At 40.9% G+C, this 12281-nt stretch overlaps 1 protein-coding gene across 1 annotated transcript in view; it reads right to left on the bottom strand.

Annotated features, from left to right (window-relative positions):
• The window catches only part of LOC115088195 (brain and acute leukemia cytoplasmic protein-like), a 91466-nt gene extending 80445 nt beyond the window's left edge, over positions 1 to 11021 (bottom strand). Inside the window, exon 1 of the mRNA XM_029596220.1 lies at positions 10815 to 11021. The gene's annotated coding sequence lies outside the window, so the exon portion shown is untranslated. The remainder of the gene's footprint in view (positions 1 to 10814) is intronic.
• Positions 11022 to 12281: the final 1260 nt, after the last annotated feature.

The raw sequence follows: 12281 nt of genomic DNA, 5'->3' as shown, positions 1-12281 counted from the left end.
AACCTCAAGCTTTGCAGAAAGTCCTGGATCTCAGTTAGGTTAACTCCATCAGGTTCTCTGTAAAAGGTAGAAAAATATTGCACAAGGGCCCTCTCAATCTCTTGAGATTTTGCTGTAGGAGTGCCTGCTTCTGCCCAATTTGTGTAATGTAGGATCTATAAGCTCATTTTTTAACCACTCTAGCCAAAAAGGCCCCAGGCTTGTCTCCATATTCATAGAATCTCAGTTTGGTATATTTCAAAGCCTTTCCAATCCTACCCAATTCTAAAGTCTGTAACTCTCTCCTTATACTGCTCTAGAGCCTTAAGAATGTGAACTGAACATATTTGTGTTGGGTCTCCAATTTCCTAATTTAGCTAGTAATAAAGTCACCTTTCATTTTTTTTCCTTATGAAGTTAACTAGCGAAAATAATAATCTTTCCCCTGAAAAAGGCTTTAAAAGCTTCCCATCTCAAGGCTGGTATATAGTCTTCCTCAGGATTGTGTATATCAAATTCTTCTATTGCTTTCTTAACAAGGTCAGGAAACCGTTTATCTGGAGATGCTGAGCCTCCACAATTTTGATGGGACAGATTCAAAATTTAGGCGAACATTTACAGAGTGATGACCTGATAGTGTAAAGACATGATGTTAGTGTCATATATCTTAGATAACAAATTTGGGGTACAAAGGAAGTAATCAAACCTGCTGTACATTCCGTGTCTAGGCGAGTAAAATGTGTAATCTTTTTCAGTGGGATGCAAATGTCAGCAGATGTCAATAAGGCTAAATGTATTAAGTAAATTCTGAAAACCCAGATTTGAAGGTGCATTAGATCTTAACTGAGAAGATTTGTCAATTAACAAGTCAGGACATATATTCTAGACACCTCCAATGCACAGATGTTCAAATCCAAAAGTTGCTATCTTATCTGTAAGAACATGACAAATTTCTAAATGTTCAGCATTCGGGTTTATTTCATTTTTAAATGAAATAAACATTAAACAAAATGAAATTTGTGGGAAACCAAACCCCTCAAAACAAAACAAAAAATGAAACAACATTTTTTTTTTCCCACTCTTAGTGCTTTTTACCCTCTGTTGTGAATATAGAAGAATCCCCTCAAACAAATTAGGCCCGGTATGTTTAAAAGAAGCAGTGCACAAAACAACAAAACACAAGCAGCAACAACAGTAAATCATGCTCCCATTTGAAGAAGATTCTGACAACTCTTTCAAGCTTTCCCGGTTCAAGTTTCAACACAACAACAAATGGGTTAAAATTGGTGGCATAGAAACCCGAGGCAGTGTCCTAAAAGGAGAGAGAGAGAGTTCAAGGATTACCATAATCTCCCTAACAAACACTTTTATGACAAATCCGGGTTATAAGGTGATTTTCACAGTAAATCTTGCAGGCTGTTCATTAAACTAGTCAAAGTCTGCTGGAAGAAATTGAACACGGCTCCCAGCATGTTTCCTACTAAATGAAATTACTTTCTGCAGCACAGTATAGAACACAGTATTTTTTAATCATCCTTCTGATGATAATATTCACTTCATAGAAATGTAATTTCTGGATAACTTATTATTTAATTCTCTGAGAACATCTTCTAAATTTTTAAATTTAGATTGCATTTTTTTTTTTACACCCAGTTACTGCATAGAAAAAATGAAACAGAAAGCTTGGGATGTGTTGTATCCTAGCTAATATTAAATGGAATCCTCTGCTAATACTATTACATTATCTGGCAAGATCTTAGTAAGTGCACAGCCCAGTGGCTCTCAACCTTCCATAAGCAGTTTAAGAGTTTGTGATGTTTTGTGTGCTGCCAGAATCACAAACATTTGGAATTCACAGCAAATACTATATTTGTTACAGTTTAGTGTAATATTTGGGCCTGTTTTTCAATTGGCATTTAACTGCCAAATAACAAGTATTCACACACATGTACACACGTGTGCACACATACATACATGTACACACGTACATATGCCTCGGATATTATGCTGCTGAATTCAAACGGAATCTAGCAGGATGTGATGTCAATGCGGCAGAGTCAGTAGTGCTGAGAAAGTTGGAAGGCACATTTTTTTTTTAGATGCTTTGTCTTTTTTCCGGCAAATTGCCATTGGTTTGAAGCTCGGGAGAAGGGAGGAGAGAGGGAAGGGTAGAGGAATGGAAGGACCTGTATGCAGCAGAGGGAGGGAGTGCTGACAACTCCAAGTTTACATTCCTCACTTTTGAGATGAGGAGGATATGAAAAGAGGACCTCATTCTCCCCACATTACAAAAATGCCAACTTAGTACATGGTACATTTTAGACATATATACTACATGCAGAAAACATCTAAAAAGAGTACAGCAGTGCTTTTGTCAGCCCTTATATACATGATTTTAAAATATACAAATAAATTACACATAGTATCTAAAATGATTTAGTACTTCACAATTCATATTCCAAAACCCAAACTGGATATAAATTAAAATGTGCTTTTTCTCTCCCTTGGTTTTTTAAGGTTCTTTCTTTCACCACTCTCTTTTCTCTGCTTTCATCTTGTCTGTCAACTTCATTTCTTGGTTCTCCTTCCATTGTCTCTTTTCTTCTATGCTTGTCTCCACCTTTCCTCATTTATTTATTTACACTGGGGCTAATATTCGGCCACTGAGCAGCTCGGCTAGATAGCCGGAAAAACTTATCCAGCTAACAGGTTATATTCAGCGGCCCTGTTATCTTAAAATTAACTGCATAACACAGGTTTGCGAAACCACCAGTTAGCCAGAGAAGTTAACTTATGCAACTAACTCTCTCCTCCCCGAAATATCTCCCACCTGCCTCTGGAACACCCCTGACTTATGTGACTAAATTTAGTCATTTACAGTGTTTAATATCATCATTTTGTCATTTAAACAGATAACGTTTTAGTTATCTGTCTATATGGCTTTTGAATATTGACCTCCTTATTTATAAGCCACCTATGCCAAGGTCCTAGGAGGCATACAAAAGATACATACACAATAAAATCATGCATAAAAACAAAAAAATCCCCAAAATCAACAATATGACTACAGGCCAATAATATTCCTATGTACACCTGATGACAAGTGTAATCAATGCCTGTACACAAAATCCTTCCACAGAAATGCTGATACAAAGTATAATAAAGGACCATCATAGGCTCAAAGCAAACCCAGAGTCAGCATTTATAAAAATGCCTACCTGAACAAACAGGAGGCCAATATTTAGCACTACTTAACCGGAGAAATAGGGACTTGCTAAGTGGTATCCGCTGAATATCCGGTTATGTTCAGTGGCCAGCCACATTTAGCTGGATAAGTATTTATCCAGCTAAATAGATAGCTGGATATCTTGCGGGCTAGCAATGGACAAATCAGGACAGGGCTACTTATCCAGTTACTTTAACTGGATAAGTGCAAATATTTGAACTTATCTGATTAAATTAACCGAATAAATTAGATCCAAACATAAAAACACTAGCTTTCCATCTGGTTCCTCCCACTTTCCAGCCTTCCATTCCTTATCTGTCTTTCCATGTATCCCCCACATCCTTGCTTGTTCTTTCTCACCAATTCCCAGTCCCCATCTCCTTTTTTAGTTCTTCCTACCTCTCACCACTCCATTTCCCAAATCTTGTTCTCTTTCCCATATCAAATGGGGAGCTGAAGTAAAGCAACTTTGCACTGGAATATAAGATTCAGGAGAGGCAGCAGGGACCCTGGGAAACAATGAAAGTGCTGCACTTCTGGTCCCTGTGGCTGCCTCTTCTTCATCCTACACCTGTGTAGGTTTAATTTAAGAATATTAGAATATAAGATATGCCATACTGGTCAGACCAAGGGTCCATCAAGTCCAGTATCCTATTTCCAACCGTGGCCAATTCAAGTCACAAGTATCTGGCAAGTACCTAAACATTAAATAAATCTCAAGGTACAGTAAGAGCAGTTCATGGGTTTTTCCTCTAGGAACTTATCCAAACCTTTTTTAAAACCCAGTTACACTAATTGCTGTAATCACATCCTCTGGAAATGAATTCCAGAGCTTAACTATGCACTGAGTGAAAAATAATTTTCTTCAATTTTTTTTAAATGAACTACTTGCTAACTTCATGGAGTGCCCCCTAGTCCTTCTATTATCTGAGAGAATAAATAACTGATTTACATTAACATTTCATGATTTTGCAGACCTCTATCATATCCCCCCTCAGTCATCTCTTCTCCAAATTGAACAGCCCTAACTTACTTAGACTTTCCTCATAGGGCAGCCGTTCCATGCCCCTTATCATTTTGGTCACCCATCTCTGCACTTTCTCCAGTGCAACTTGTTGTGCTCCTGATTGCAGGAGGCCGCTGACATTCCTGCTCCTCCCTGCATCGCGGCTGGAGATACCGTGGTCCACAGCGGGCCTGCTCCATCGCCTGTCCATCTTGTGGCCTGGAGGCCACTCTGAAACCTCCTGCCCTTGTGGCAGGAGCCACCGATGTCCCTTCATCACATGGCCAGGAGGCCACAGACGCCATTCCCATGTAGCCCGGAGGCCGCCAACATCCTCTGCATTCCAGCGCTGGCAGTAACATCGTCTTCTTGCAGGCCTGGAGGCCTGCTCCGCAGTGGCATGGACACTGCCACCATTCCGCCTCCAGCTCCGCCCCTAGGGGCGAGGCTGTGCCTCTCTTCATGATTTAAAAGGCCCACGGCCGGATATGCCCCGGGCTCCACCTTCTGACTACTCCCTGGGCGTCTCCAGCAGAGCCCTATATCAGGGCTCCTCAGTCACTTCTTCCTTGCCTTGGCAAGGGGCTAGTCATCCTTAGGACTCCTCGCATCCTGCTCCTGCCTGGCATCTTCTTGTCTTCATGGGATCCCTCGTCATTCTTGTTCCTGGTCTCTGCTGATGTCTGTTCCATTCCTGATGTGTCCAGATGTTCCTGCATTCATGTTCCTGATGTTATGATGTCCTCTGTGTCCTGACGTCCTCTGTGTCTGATCTCCAGTTGTTCGCCTGTCCTGATGCCTGCCTGTCCTGATATCCATGAGTCTGGATGTCTTCCCTTCCTGGGCTTGCCCCGTTGCCCTCATGGTCCACGACCAGCCGGCCGGCTGTGTAGGGCATGTAGGGGACAGTGTGGTCCGCGACCAGCTCGGCTAGGCTGTGAGGGTGCCTGAGGGACCTTGTTTGCCTGTCCACCCTCTTCCTGTTCCTGGACTTCCTGAGGGGCTGCTGTCTGTCCTGTGCTTCTGTGACCGCGAGCGGCGGGAGGTCCTGCGCTCTTTTGGAGGTTCCAGACTTTTAATTGCTTGATTTTAGCTTGTCTTGCCATGCCATGCCTTGCCTTGCCATGTCTTGCCTTGTTCCTGAGTCTTCGTCTTCGCCAGTACCAGAGTCTTTGTCTTCCTCAGCTCCAGAGTCTTTGTCTTCGTCAAGTACCTGAGTCTTCGTCTCCATCAGCACCTGAGTCTGTCCAGTGTCTGTGGTCTTTGTCCACCTCTGCCTCCTGTCTGGCCTGCCACCTCTGCCGTTACCCAGTGGCAGGTCCGAAAGGGCTTGGAGTGGTCAGAGGACTACTCAGAGACCAACCTTGCATGGTTGGCCTCACGGAGGCCATGCAGGTCGGCGGCGGCCTGGGCTTCCGGTTTCTGCCCAGATGAGGTTCCGTCTCACCTGCCTTGGCGCTTCCTCGGAGCTCCTCTCCTGGTTCGCCGAGGTCCAAGGGCACACTTCACTCGTCCCAGCGTAACACAACTATATCATTTTTTAGATGCGGTGACGAGAATTGCACACAATATTCAAGGTGCAGTCTCACCATGGAGCGATACAGAGGCATTATGACATCCATCGTTTTATTTGCCATTCCCTTCCTAATATTTCCTAATATTCTGTTTGATTTTTTTATTGCCACAGCACACTGAACTGGTAATTTCAATGTATTATCCACTATGTCACCTAAATCTCTCTCCTGTGTGGTAACTCCTAAGATAGAACCTAACATTGTGTAACTACAGCAAGGATTATTTTTCCCGATATGCATCACTTGCACTTGTCTACGTTAAATTTCATCCGCCATTTGGAAGCCCAATCTTCCAGTCTCGCAAGGTCCCCCTGCAATTTTTTACAAACCACTTGAGATTTAACTACTCTGTATAATTTTGTGTCATCCGCAAATTTGATCACTTCACTTGTCGTAACGCCACATCATTTATAAATATATTAAAAAGCACAGATCCAAGTACAGATCCCTGTGGCACTCCACTGTTTACCTTTTACACTGTGAAAACAGACCATTTAATCCTACTCTATTTCTTGTCTTTTACACTCCACAAAAGGACATCACCTCTTATCCCATGACTTTTTAGTTTTCTTAGAAGCCTCTCATGCTGGACTTTGTTGAACGCCTTTTGAAAATCCAAATACCTTGATATACCACTATTCCATTGGTTATCCTCCTTCCACCATTTCTCTGATATACCAATTAAGTCTATGTCATCATTCACAGTTATGTACTCTAATTCTCCATCTTACTTCTTAGAATTCTAGCATTAACATACATTCAGCTTTTCAGTTGACAGGGATAAATTGGAATCTTTTTTTTTTTTTTTATTTTTTTTTTTTATAATTTAATCTTTATTGAGTTTTTAAATGTCATTACAAAATAAAATCATGGCTATTATTGACATAACCCAAACATAATAGTGTAGTAGATCTACATTTTTAAACAGAAATAAAACTAATATTTCAACCATAACTTTATCAAGTTTGCAGCTACTACTCTTATAAATAATGCGGGGGCCCTTTATCCCCATAATTCTAATATATTAATCAAAGGAGGAGAGAAGTAATCTACTTTTCTTAATGTGCTAACAATATTGATGGTGGTACCTCTTCTTCCACACATTCCTGATTCTGACTTTTGTCTCTCAAGAAAATTTCCAAATGTGATGGTTGGGAAAAAATAAATTTTTTCCCTTGATAATTAATAAAACATTTACTGGGGTACTTTAGAAAAAAAGTTGCCCCTAGTTGTAATGCTTTATTTTTAAGGGCCAAAAACTGCTTTCTCCTAGCCTGTGTTGGCTTAGAGACATCAGGGAATATATAAACTTTTTGCCCGCAAAACAGTATGTCTTTATTTTTGAAAAATTTATCCATAACCATTTCTTTATCTTTCTCCATAACAAATGACACGAACAGGGTTGCTCTTCTATTTATCATGTCTACTGACTCCTCCAAAAAGGTGGATATCCCTGGGAATCTTTTAGCTCAGGTGAGTCTTTAATTATAGGTACTTGGAGTCCTTTTCGTATTATTAGAGCCTCTCTGTTGGGATGCCCTAATTCTAATGTTTCATTAGTATCCTTTGAAGAATCCTTCCTCCGAACCATGTGCTGCCATGTGACTGTCGGCTTTCCCCTTTGGTTTCATTTAAAAGCTGCTCTATCTCCTTTTTAAAGGTTAGCGCCAGCAGCCTGTATCCACCCTGGTTAAGGTGGAGTCAATCCCTTTGAAAAATACTCCCCCTTCCAAAAAAGGTTCCCCAGTTCTTTGCAAATGAAATCCCTCTTCCTTGCACCATCGTCTCATCCACGCACTGAGACTCTGGAGCTCTGTCTGCCTCTGGGGACCTGCATGTAGAACAGGGAGCATGTCAAAGACTGCTATCCTAGAGATTCTGGATTTCAGCTTTCTATCAAAGAGCCTAAATTTAGCTTCCAGAACCTCCCTCCCACATTTTCCTATGTCGTTGGTACCCACATGTACCTCAACACCTGGCTCCTCCCCAGCACTGTCTAAAACCCTATCTAGGTGACGTGTGAGGTCTGCTACCTTCACACTAGGTAGGCATGTTACCAGGCGATCCTCATGCCTACCAGCCACCCAGCTGTCTACATTCCTAATAATCAAATCATCAACTATGACGGCCGAACTAACCTTTCCCGCCTGGACAGTAGTCCTGGGAGACACATCATTAATGTGCAAGGACAATGCACCACCTGGAGAGAAAGTCCTTGCTACAGGATCATTTCCTGCTGTATCAGGCTGATGCTTTCTGATCATGAGACCTTCCTCCTCCAAGACAGCACCAGGGCTACCAGACTGGAGTTGTAACTTGGCTCCTATGTCCCTGAAGGTCTCATCTATATACCTCTCTGTCTGCCTCAGCTTTTCCAGGTCTGCCACTCTAACCTCCAGAGATTGGACTCATTCTCTGAGAGACAGGAGCTCTTTGCACCTGGTGCACACATACAACTTCTCACCGGCAGGTAAAAAAAATCATTCATATGACACTCAATGCAATAGACTGGAAAGCCCTCCTCTTGCTGCTGGACTGCTGCCTTCATCTTAAATTTGATCAGTTCTTAGTTAAGTTTAGGTTGCTATAGGAGTAGGAATGCATACAATTTTAGGGTCCTTTAAATGCATTAGTGTATTCACTATTTATCTGGTAGTGACCTATAAGGGAATGGTTAAACTCTTGATAAGGCATGGGAAATTTCTGAATTTAAGTTAAAAGGCTGATTAATTATTTTTATTATTATTTTTTTTTTGGTGTGAAAATGTCACCTGCCTATAAATTAAATGATGAGCTAGGGATGGTAGGGAGGGAAAGACAAACACACAAACTCTTGGTTTTTGTCTGCCCTCTGACTAGTTATTTAATACAGACACACAAACTCCTGTTTTTTGCCTGCTCTCTGACTAGCTATTTGACACACAAACACACTAAATAATATACTCCAATAATTTATTTCTCCCCAAAACTTTTAAGTTCTAAAAATGTCCCCAAGCAGTACTTACCAATTTTTTTCAACCATCAGCAAGGTAATCCTCTCCTCTCAGTACTTCCACTGGATTGTGGGTTCCTGAACTCTTCCCTTGCCCTTAATTTCTAATTAAGAGGCCCATTCCATAGGAAGAGGCAGAGGAGATAGCAGCTGTGGAGGATAGGAAATGTTGCACTTTCATTGTCTCTTCCAGTGTCCGCTGCTTCTGCTTTTGTTTCATGACCAGTTGCCCCCCTTGTTCCTCTCATGCTGCTCTACAGCTTCTAGGAAACCGGGATATGCCACTGGTGATCTAAAAGGTGATGATGCAATTGGTGCTGCCAATGGATCTTCTTCCATGTGGCAATTATAGTTTGGCAATGTACCCCCTGTCAGGCTATCAAGTACTCTTGGTTGAGAACCACTAGTCTATTTGCCTTGAGTGTGCAAAGAACATTATTTTAATCAGTGTACTAAGCAGATACTGTGAGAACTGGAATTCCTATCCAGCAGACAAGCAATCTATAGGTTTTATTTTCACAAAGTGTCTCTTAACTTTGGAGGGCTACCATGAAGAGGATTAAAAGACATGCAAAAGAAAAGGGGCCAATTATCTGCAGTTGAATCACCAGAAAGTTCTTTTAGCTAAAAATGTAATGGCACTTACTCCATGGGTTCTATCATATGTGATCTAGGACTGGGTTGTTACAAAGAAAACTGCTGCATTTCCCAATCAATGGATTTTAAAAATTCCATAGGACTATTTTTAGCTTTTCATCATGTGTATGCATAGAAACATAGAACATGTGTTTACTCTACATTCATAAGACTAATTTAAAAAAAAACATAAAGTCACAAGAGATGCTTTTTAAAACATTCACTGGGAAAACAACACAATCCCTCTGCAAACTTTATCATCTCATCTGTGGTCAGAGCACACTCTTCTGATGTATTTAAATTCTTCTTTTCTCAATACACATATTGCAGCCTTCACTCCCAGATCTTGTTCCCCTGATCATATATTACTGTTGTTTTACTATTACGAGCCCAATTTTCCAGTAATTTATGAAAATTAGAATTTATTTTTTTTTATGGGGGAGGAGTGATGTTCGGTGGATAAATAAATGCCATTAAGGATATCACATGCCATGATGCAAATGATTATTTCTGACTCAAGAGTTTTTCAGTGCTGCCCACATGCAATTGCTTCTTGAAGAGGGCCAGTGCACATTGTGTCCTCCTGGAGTCTGGTACTCAGGGTACCCAAGCTTTCTAACCTGCACCTACAGGAATTCAGCAACAGGCAGGACTGGCATCGTGGGTGACTAGCGTTTACATTTGCCTACACGCGATTCTGAAAATAAGGAAAATGACATTTTGCCTTAACTCAAATTAGTTCTTAGGAATTTAGGGATTAAAAAATCAAAATAGTGACTCCTGACTTTCCTTAACCACATATATACAATACTTATCTTCTCACTCACCTTTTATGTCTTTGATATTTATTTGATTAGAATTTCCATGTTATGCAGTTCATTTTTTTAAAAATAGAGACTACAGTATGCAAAGAAGAACGGTTATACCAGTGCAACAAGTCATCCTTAGCAAAGGGTGGCTTTTCTACCCAAAATCTGGGTTAGACAAGTTCACCAGTAAAACTAATAGGGAACACAGAGAGGGGGAGAGAGCAATTCCTCAATCTACATAGCCGTCAAAAAGCATCAGCTATTGTACATCCCCCAATTCATTTATTTACCAAAATATATTATGGATTTTGGATTCCTTTTGCAAATGTGCATAGCATGATGACACTCATGAAGGGAGTTAATTGGTCCCTTGATGGAGCTCCTTGCTGTAGTTTGGCAGTTTCACCTAAAATTAACCACAGGGTTAATGAAGTCTTGCTACAAATTCCTGTCAACGGATCAGTTAAACACATGCAGACTGAATATTTAAAAACCTCCAGCTTGTAGACCTGTTTCTGACCTTTCTAATAGCAAAGAAAGCCACTCTTGGTATTATTTTTAGATTGCACAGTTTAGAAGTCATACGTTTTACCTTCTTAACACTGGACAGCTGATTTCCTCTGACTGCTTACAGTTCCGTTCAGAGTTGAAAGAATCCCAGCATTAATCTTCTTCAATCCCTTTTCCCCCTGTAGACTCATGATTTCCTATGAGGTTTAGTAAGAGATAACCCATCCTTACAGCTTGCAATCTTCCTCCCAGCAGGGCTCTCTCTGACTGTTCCTAACACTGCTGCTAGTGCTCTGGAAGGAGGAGGGGCAGAAGCAGGAACCTGACGTTTCCCCTCCACTAATTATGATGCAGAGAAGAAGTAAAGAGGGGGGAAAGTATCCCTTAACCATTTCCTGCAGGCATGCTTATCAAATTATACACAATCAGAACTTTGAGATGATGAAAAACAAACCCGTCTATTTTTTTTTTTAAACATTGATAGTTTCTGTGCTTCTAGAGGTGAAAGCCTGATAGCACTAGTGAGAGTCGGGCACAGAGAAGCCAGGGAGCCAATAAGCAAATAGTAAGCACAATAGGCACAGGTGCTCTGCAAGTGTGCACACATAATATAACTCTGTCAATGCATCCCATTCTTGCCTTGCTATTGCATCTTGGGCACCAACATAGATCTGCACAGAATTCGCTTGCGACTTACATTACCTCTACAGTTGCAGGACTGCCAAGGGACCTAGTTTCTTGGTTTTTGAACTTCTGTTCTAGTATACTGGCAAATGGGTCACTTGACGATTGTTCCATTGGCACTTGTGGGATAAAGTGGGGCAAGGAGAGATAGGTTATGCAGAAAATTATTTCCTTTGGGCCCCTTACTTTACTATATAACTCATGATAACACCAGAGTTGCCAAGTGGCACAGTTTCTACCATTCTAATGTAATGTAATTATTTATTTTATTTATTTATTTAATAACTTTTATATACCGGCATTAGTAGGAGACATCATGCCGGTTCACATGACAACAAAAGAGTGGAAAATACATTATAACAGGGCGGTGGGTGAGGAATAACAGCAACAGAGGAGGCAAGAAGATATAGGTCTGAAAACTGATTAACAGTAACTAAATAATAAAAAATTCAACAAGTAATAAATTAGAAATGTACTGAACGGATAACAGCACCAGTAGAATATTTACAAAGTATCTGGGACGATCTGAGAGGGGAAGCATCTGGGGCAGAGGTTGAGAGGAGAAAGAGGATTAGTCTGGATAGGCTTGCTGGAACAACCATGTTTTTAGTTTCTTTTTAAATTTAATTGGGCAGGATTCTAGATGAAGCATCGTGGGCATGGAGTTCCAGCGTGTGGGGCCTGCAATAGAGATAGCTCGTTCCCTGGTTGATGCGAGCTGTGCTGTTTTTAAGGACGGGACTTGCAGGGTTCCTTTGTGAACTGTTCTCGTAGGACGATTCAGTGAGACAGTGCTGAATGGTATGTCCAGCCAGTGGGAATTGTGAGAGAACAAAGATTTGTGTATGGTGGTTAGTGTTTTATA

The sequence above is a fragment of the Rhinatrema bivittatum genome, chromosome 3, assembly GCF_901001135.1.
Source record: "Rhinatrema bivittatum chromosome 3, aRhiBiv1.1, whole genome shotgun sequence".
Classification (NCBI taxonomy): domain Eukaryota; kingdom Metazoa; phylum Chordata; class Amphibia; order Gymnophiona; family Rhinatrematidae; genus Rhinatrema; species Rhinatrema bivittatum.
The sequence above is the reverse complement of the archived record's forward strand: the minus strand, read 5'-3'. Positions and strand labels throughout refer to the sequence as shown.